General features: G+C 35.0%; 1 protein-coding gene across 1 annotated transcript in view; it reads right to left on the bottom strand.

Moving 5' to 3' along the window:
* Positions 1-6057: 6057 nt before the first annotated feature.
* The window catches only part of LOC116292374 (ribosome biogenesis protein NOP53), a 38535-nt gene continuing 35416 nt past the window's right edge, over positions 6058-9176 (bottom strand). The window contains exon 15 of the transcript XR_016121848.1: positions 6058-6111. The gene's annotated coding sequence lies outside the window, so the exon portion shown is untranslated. The remainder of the gene's footprint in view (positions 6112-9176) is intronic.

Genomic DNA, 9176 nt, shown 5'->3' with positions numbered 1-9176 from the left:
ATTGGTTCACTATTGTCTGAGGGGGAAACCATGTATTGCTTTCACAGTTGATGGGTTGCAAGCATTCCCAAGAGAGTTAAAAAACAAAAACACGGCGGCCATTGTGGTACCGTTAGCAATGGATGCTAATGAGAAATCTTTTGATAAATGGCACCAACATGGCCGCGATGACGTAACGTGCAAACGAAGAGTAGAAATGAAAACAGGAATGTGAAAAGTAAATTCGAGCTCTTGTCTGTTCTGAGCAGAGCAAACCTAATGCTTTTCACCAAACGAATTAATGTAATCTAGGTAAGAATTTTACAATAAAATTCTTTAAGGCGCTTTTCATTCGCACACTCAATAAATCGTGCAATTTTATTTGCAGAGAAAGGTTATGGTGGACGTCAATCAAGGCGTTTCCATGACATTCCAAAGACACGTGCCCATGAAAGCTTTGTGTTTTCCGACGTCATAGAATCACTTTAATAGGGACCTTAAGCTGCAGGACGGCAACGACGACGACGACGGCAAGCATACAATAGCACTAATTGCGCTATTCAATAGATACTCGTTGAAATGTACGAAATACTATGCATCATTGCCGTCTTATGCTGAAAGTAAGACGTGAAATGTCCTATTTTTAGCGTACTAAAGAGAACGGCTACGCCAAAAGCTTATCTTTGCTGATTTTCCTTTTAAGTAAAGCGTTCCCAAAACACGTCATTTCACTCTAAATATTTTACTCAATAAGAATCCCCGTTTTAAATACGAAATAATAATACAATAGAAGGTTGAAGCGCCTCAATTTCGCCGACGTTGCCGTCCTGCAGCTTAAGGTCCCTAATAGTCCCCTTCACAGTTCCCTGTGCCATCTTGAAAGGTAGCCGTGCCTTTGCATCGAAGCGAGACGAACGGTGAGCTTGCAGTGATAGAGATATGCGAATAATTGTCCTTGGTGTTAAAAAAGGTTAGTACTACCTTTCAAGATGGCGCAGGGAACTGTGAAAGGGACTACTGATTGACGCTCACCAAAACTCTATTTTGTGGCGATAGAAAGTTGTACGATTTCGCGTGAGAAGCGATTAAAAGGCGCTTTAAACATCGCCTGAATTTTTTAGTTCAAGGAAAACTTTGTGTCAGTAGAAAAAGTTATCATGACACTCAAATGACTTCCCAAACTAAGCACTGTGATTGGATAGATAATCTAGCTTTTCTAATTGGTTAACGGGGGAAGCCATTTGAGAGTCAAGATGACGTTACATTTTCCTCCAACGAGAAAAGAAATCGGCTCTAATTCAGAAAAAGATCAACGATATCAGATTAAAAACAATAAAATGACAAACTGCTAACGAAATCTAAAGCAATGAATAAAAATAAAGTAAGTTTTTTGAGTCAGTGTGGGCGATAATGTGAAAAAGCGAACTGTGATTGTCTTTACAGCATTTTCGCCCATGGCGGACATCTTTTTGTTAAGTATATAAAGGAATGTTAAATGGTATATAAATTGGTTAATTGCCAATATTTATTTATTCTAGTTTCAAAATCCCATGTCTTTATCTGAAGATCTAGTTTCCTGGAGCGAAATAACCGAGTTTTCTGATCTATTGAATTTTCGTCTCTATTCGCACAGCAAGACTCGCACATCCTACAGAACTGAATGAGGAGGAGAATGATGACTAAGAATACGTAGGAAATGAACCTTCGAAGGAATAATCAAATAACTCTTTAGAAAAACTCTCTTCATCTTCATTTGAGAGAATACAGGTATAGAATCAATACTATATCGTCAATTCCAGGTAAGTACTAAGAAAACTTAGTGTAAATAATTTTACTTTAAAACCTTTAAGAAGTGAAAAACTATAAGAGAGTTCAAACGAAAACATCACCAATGTTAGTGTGTATTACTAGATTAGCTTTAAAATCCTTAAGGCCGGTTTAGACGGTACGATTTTCGCCTACAACTATCGTATACAACACGCTCGCGTCTGTCGTAGGCGAGTTGTAGGCTTGATTTACACGCTACGACTCAAGTTGCAGGATGGCGCGAGCGTGTTGTATACGATAGTTGTAGGCGAAAATCGTACAGTCTAAACCAGCCTTATATAGAAATTGCCGCTTTTTCGCAAATGGAATTTGGGCCATAAACAATAGCGGCCTATTGGCTGTAAGATCTCGTTTTTTCTCGTTTGTTTTTGAGAACTTATAGCACTAAGAAAGTGAACAAGCTCACTGAGGGAAAGTCGTTTGAGAAAAATCATAACATCAAATCAATCAGATTTCCTATAAAAATTTAAATATAAAAAAGTCAACTTTTTGAGTTTTACAAAGCCGTTTTAATCTCTTACAAATTCAAAGTATCAAATCAAATCGAATTCAAAGTGGAAAAATATACTAAAAAATTTCAGTATTCTGAGGTGTTAGAAAATCCTATTTTTTCTCCTACAAAGCAAAGAATAATATTGAGTTTATATTCACTTCTACATATCTAGTGAAGATATGCATTCTTGCATGCTTTTCTAGATAGACTTAGTATGTCTGTTTTTAAAGGAAAAACGTCTTACTTATACTTCATTTTTGTCCTAAATACATGAATTTCTAAATCAATTTTGCGAGTTGTATATATTCATTCGAAATCTCTCGTAATCCAAGTTTTCCTTATCGATATATTGAGAATCTTGATATAAACTTATTGAAGATAAAGTCGTTTTTCGGATACAATCGTTACAGTCTTGATAAACGAAGCGCCACTCAATGTTGTCACCAAGTTTTTCCGTTTTCGTTCATGACTTTTTTGACTCTAAAACTAAAATCTTACTGTGCTTTTAAATTATTTTGTTCCCTTAAACGCTTGGAAACTTATCGCATAATCGTGATTTCTAAATCTATTACTGCAATTTTCACAAACATGCGAACTCTGTGTCTGCTCGCTGCTCGCTGAAATGTGGTTTTTCGCTGCCGTCAATGATGATCAAACCTATCATATTTCAAACCTTTCATATTTTTGACTAGCGGCAGCAAAAATCTTGGTGATTAAAAATAGTTGAAGAATTGCTTACTATGAATCACGTGACTTTTTGGAGTTGACTGGGGGGCAAACAAGCGGTTGACTGGGGGGCAACTAGCGGATGCTAAGTCAAAACATATCCAAATAAGTCTTCAAACTATTTTATTTTACTATTTTCACGACATGAAACCAGAAAACAAGAGATCAATACAACCTCCAGGATTCTATAAGACATCAAAAAAAGAGCTATTACCGGAAGTGACGTCTATTAATAGCAACCTATACCTTGGCCTTGACGGCGTGTTTGGCTACTGCATGACGACAACAAGTTGTAGTCTTAATCAACTTTGACTTTTAAATTCCCCTTTACATTTCCTTTATTTTAAAATATAAAATCCTTCTTAATCTAACTGTCCTCGAGTACAGAATGACATATATTAATTGTGAAATACAAGAAAAACTATTTCGCAGTGTTGGCGGGAGACTTTAATCATACCAAAAACAGATCAGATTTTTTTAGTCCATTACACTAAAATACGCTTTGAGGCAAGTGCATAAACGTATAAAACAACCGAAGGAAGTAATTTCGTTCAATCTCAGGTTAAAGTATGTAAGAATAATTGAATTAAAGCCCGGGGGAACTAGTTAATCGTAGACGGCAAGCTTTTTGTATTTTGTCATTTACTTCATCTGACCGAGAGTTCCGCTTCAGTTACAATTTTTTGTATTTTTTTTCCTCTCGTTTGCTCATGATGGCGTCATTTTACTACAGCTACCAAAATAATTAGCGAATTTTCTTATTCAAATCTGTATTCCCTGATGAGAATATTAAGACAATCGGTGCTAATTAGCTGAAAAAAAGAAAGTATGGTATATTAATGACGCCACCATGCAAACGTGCTATTACGATTTTTATTTTGAGCTTACCTTTAGAGCTATGACTAAGAAGGTTGCTATCGATAGAAGTAATTTCAGGGATTCGGTCTAGTGTTGAATTCTTAGCAGCTGATATACCAAGCAGTAGAATACTCTGGTTGATAGCACATGACGGGCAGAGTTTGCCTGTCAACGTAGGCTGGTAATGAGATTCATTTAGTTGATTGATACCAAGACATATCAATGTCAATGGCAATTACTTGTGGGTAGATTATCAGTTGGATAATTGCTTTTCAGTGCGATTAAATTTCAATCATATGATGGATGGCCACAAGATTGGTCATGATGAATCGATTATTGAAAAGATTAATTTGATTAAAGTGAGTGCACTCACAGTTCACAGTTTGGTCGTGCTTTTGTCGTTTAGTCCTGATGGTGATGAAGATGATGATGATGTTGCTGCTGCTGATGATAATGATGCTGGTAATGATAATGGTGATGATGATGATGATGACTTTTCTTGTTTTATGACCGGTTTTTATAAATTAATAGGAAGCGATCATGCATTCGTGCGTATCATTTCTGCGCACGCACTTTTTATCATTTTTATTGGTTGGGCTACCTGTGGTAAAACTTTTTCAATATGGCGGACAAATATTTAATGACCTATTTCGGTGACTTATCCTGATATTTTTACTGTAAATTTAGGGTAACTAAAGCAACAGTTTATCTAAAAGTACTATTTCCGAGCAAAATCGGCAAAATTTTCATACTCAGAAAATGTAGGAAGGTGAAGATACGCCGTTCTTAGACTTTCGGTTGTGGATTTATGCCCATAAAGACAAGAAAAACGCGAATTATGGGATTTTAAATATGTATTATTTGAAATTCTTACTTTGATAATAAAGTTCAGATATGTACAGATAGAGGTTGTATTTTAGGTTCGAAAACATATTGAAAAAGTTATAGCATCTAAACGAATTCAGTGACCCCATTTTTATATATTTTGGTGTTCTATCCTTAGTGCTAAAAAGCTATCTTCGTGCCATTTAATTTTAAAGAAAAATGAAACTCATCGAGTAAAAATTGCACGATCGAATCACCTTAAAGTGCTACTCTGACGAAAATCGCTCAAACTTGGATTCATCTGAAACTTCCTAAGAATACTCTTTGAAGGTTCAATAATCACTGTATGAAGTGTTTTCTCTATATTCAGGACGAAAGTATGATATTTTTACGATTATTTTTTTGGAGTCTGTGACGTCATACACTCAACATCGTACATCGCTCCACTATACATTTCATTATGGAGTGATGTTCGATGTTGAGTGTATGACGTCACAGATTCCAAAAAATAATCGTAAAAATATCATACTTTCGTTCTGAATATCGAGAAAACACTTCATACAGTGATTATTGGACCTTTAAAGAGTATTCTTAGGAACTTTTCAGCTGAATCCAAGATATTTTAAGATATTTTATTTTTAGGTTGTTGTCAGTCGGCGGGGATAAAAATAGCAAATGCAGTGTTAAAAAATAGCAAGAATTCTAACCGATACCATGCAGATCTATATCCTTCCGATTAAATACAACCGTTCTTTTTGAGACCTCTTGTTTAAGTTTAATTAAAGCACCGGCAGATTAATTAATTAACAGAATCAAGAGCTTTCTAAATTTATAAATACTGCACTGGGAATTATTCAAAGTACCACTTGAACCTCTATGCACAGCGACATGGGTAAGTTGAAGGTAAAAAAAAAAAAGGAGCATTTGGTGTAGAAGAGCCAGTTGATTTTGCCTATTTCCTTTATTTTAGACACATTAGAATCTCGTGTTTTTGATACGAACTACATCCCAGCATATTTTCCATATCCTCGCAAATGAAGATATTGATGCCGTATTTTCCAATGTTTTAACATGTTTTGTTGTCTTCAGGTTTTGCAAACTCTCAAACAATCAGATCGCGCACCTCATAAATGCTAGCAAGAGAAAATACTTGATGCTAGTAAACAAAATTTGATAGGTCACGTTCGATGTCTCAAGATTCAGACTTGACTGCGAAGTTCAATAGATGAAGAGCCACTCTCAATGGATGAAGAGCCACTCTCAATGGATGAAGAGCCACTCTCAATGGATGAAGAGCCACTCTCAATGGATGAAGAGCCACTCTCAATGGATGAAGAGCCACTCTCAATGGATGAAGAGCCACTCTCAATGGATGAAGAGCCACTCTCGTGGAAATGGCACTGCTATTTTTTTTTAAATCTTTTTTTAAAGTTGAATGGTACTTCATGTATAGTGCAGTTTTCGCATGACTGTGAAAAATTCACGGCACGAACAAGAACGTGACACGGCAAGGGATACGCCAGACCAATCACATTGCACGAGAATTTACTCTCCATCCAATCAACTACCCGGAACACGGCACAAACACGGCGCGGACACGGTCACGCCAAGATCATGGCACTTTTAGACCAATCACATTGCGCGTGAAAAAAATCAGCCAATTAAAATCCTAGAAAGCATCACGGTCACGGCACGTCACGCTTACGGCACTGAGCTTTTCACAGTCATACGATAACTGCACTAATGGTACAAACACGCGGATCGCCAAAAACATTTATTACTATAGGAATAACTTAATGGCTTTATACGTTGTCTGTTCCTATTATACCATTCGCAATTCTTCGATTGCACTTTACGCCATCTCTTAACACTTTCGTGCCATTTAACAAAGTATTTCTCATTAGCATCCATTGTCAGTAACGGCACCACAATGGACGTCATGTTTTTCTCTTAGCAATGTTTGCAATCTATCAGTAATAAGAAAATTCGGTAGAAATTACTGTAAGGTTTAATGGAATTTTCAACGCTTTATTCCAGAGAGCTTCAGTTGCTCGTGCTAGATTTTTGATTCAGTTTAATAATTTTAATCTAATATCATAGGATGAGCTGACTAGCAGAAATAATATCGAGACCATATGAAAAAGTGCGTGTCTTGAAGCACCTTAGTTCATCAGCTATAGAAGACAACAATGCTTTCATTAGAAAGAGGATTCATATCAAAATTAGTGATCTTCCAAAATTTCTGCTGTCTAATAACATTAAAAGATAAAAAGCTACAGCTGTTTGAAATTTGAAAGGTTTGCCTGCATGGAGACACGACCAAGGGCCTAAGGGCCTCGCTATCTTTTCGGTACATTTCAAATACTTATAACTCTTCAGGGATTTAACATATATGAAGAAAAAAAATTGTTTCCGAGAGAAATTACTAAACATAGACATGGTCTTTCCTTGTAATGAAAATATATTTTTGAAATCATTAATTGTCGTGGTGCTTGTTCCCAGTCTTACAATCGTTTTTCATATGGTCTATGCATCTATATTAAAATCTTTCACACAGAATTCTTTAAAAATTAAAAACGATACTGAAATCATATTGAATATTACCATCTTGACAAGTCTTTGAAAAAATAAAAATAAAAAATGAAGTTCAGTTCACACAAAACAATTCATGGCTCGAAAATCAGTAGTGTCTGGGTTGTTTTCTCAAAACATCTACTTTAAAATTTATCTTAGAGAGTTGAATAAAAATATTTGAGCGAATTTTTGTAAATAAGACCACAATTGAGCAATCGTTTTCTCAAAGAATCGGAATTCGTTCTCAAAACATAAAACACAAAAACGTACACAACGCTGTGAGTTTGAATAATTATATTTTTCTCAAACTTTGGCGAAAAGATTTCTTTTTTACAGGCTTGAAGTCCTTGAAAATCTTTTAGGGTTTTGCAAATTGGAAGCATAAAATGATAAAACGTATGGTTCCTAAAATATTGAAAGTTTCTATCACAATTCAGCGGTTTTGCGCGCACGCTCGTGGGCTCAAAAATCGAACATTCGAAGTAGACAAACAGTAATTCCGATAAAATTCAAATTTCATATTATACAACCTTCAACTATTGGAGTTTTAGGTTCTAATACTTTTATTCATCTAAAAAAAAATATTTTTAACAGTACTTTTAATAGGAATCAAGAGAAAATGCGTCACGGAAACACTTCAAGGAAATTTGGCGCCAAAAATACAGGTTATTGTCAAAATATCCTTGTTATATTCGTATAGGAAATTGCATGAACTTCAGCATAATTCGAATAGGTACGAGCTCGTGACGTTTTGAAACTGCTTGTAATTGCAAGAGCTAGCTTTAGGTGAGTGCAATCACTTAAGAATTTTCTAAACATTACGAGTACCTACTAACTATGACTGACCTGTACGAGACGTTCGTGCGATTTTTCAGTCAAAGTACACATAACAATTGTAATTATCTGTCTTTGCCTGATTTTCTTTATATAACTTATTTAAAGACAATCAAAATGCGCCAAAAAATTAGTTGTTAAGATTCTAAATATGGGTAAGAAATTTTTATCATTTTTCGTGTTGAAATTTCCGTGAAGTTCCCGTAATTAATAAACACGTTTTCTAGCCAATCAGAGCTCAGCGTTATCTCTCGATTTGATGGTGGTTATTGTTATTGTTATTTTATAAACAACTTATATGTATTTATTATTTATTTATATTTTTCGAGGTGCAATTTTTGTGGCGGTTTTGGAAAGTATAATTAATTTTGTCTTTTTCTAAGGATCATTTGTCAAGGTAATCTGTGTCAGTCCGGAAGAAAACTTTACAAGTTGATCCTTTAATATTCTTGACTGTGACCAAAATCGCCGCAATTAATCGCTCGTGTAAAACGGAACTTAAGAATGTATTTATTTTGTTGAACTCTTCAACCGCGAAAAAAAGATATGTATGTGTATTTGAGAGAGAGGGGAAGAGAAACTAGATTTAGGGCATATGAAATAAAAACGAGCTTTTATGTGGAGTGTAAGTTCTCCAAGTATTTCTCACAAGCAATATAGATATTTTCTTAAACCAAACATCAAGCCTACTTTAAATATGGACTCTTGTCTTCCATCTTTTCAACCTTTTCTTAAAAAACGTCAAGATGGAAAGGACAATCTTTCCATGCAAAAATTAAAACGACAGAATTAAGAAAAGTAGTCGCAATAACAACTCAAACGTTTCAATTACCCATCATTAATTCCAATTCAAAGCTAAACACTTGAAACTGAAATCCTAAAAACCAATAAACAATGTCCACCTTGTATATATATATGTATATATATTCATTTATATATTATGCAGCAGCGTATGTTGACAGGGGCTGGAAGTAATAACATACCAAAATAATTTATTTTTCATATTGATTCTTGCTGAACATAAAATCTAATCTCTAGCGAATATTCATTATCACCTTAC

This window comes from Actinia tenebrosa, unplaced genomic scaffold (genome assembly GCF_029948245.1).
Source record: "Actinia tenebrosa isolate PJP-AT-01 unplaced genomic scaffold, QUT_ActTen_1.0 PGA_scaffold8__29_contigs__length_14323225, whole genome shotgun sequence".
In the NCBI taxonomy this organism is placed as follows: domain Eukaryota; kingdom Metazoa; phylum Cnidaria; class Anthozoa; order Actiniaria; family Actiniidae; genus Actinia; species Actinia tenebrosa.
Note: the sequence above shows the minus strand (reverse complement) of the source record. Positions and strands in the feature narration are given on the sequence as shown.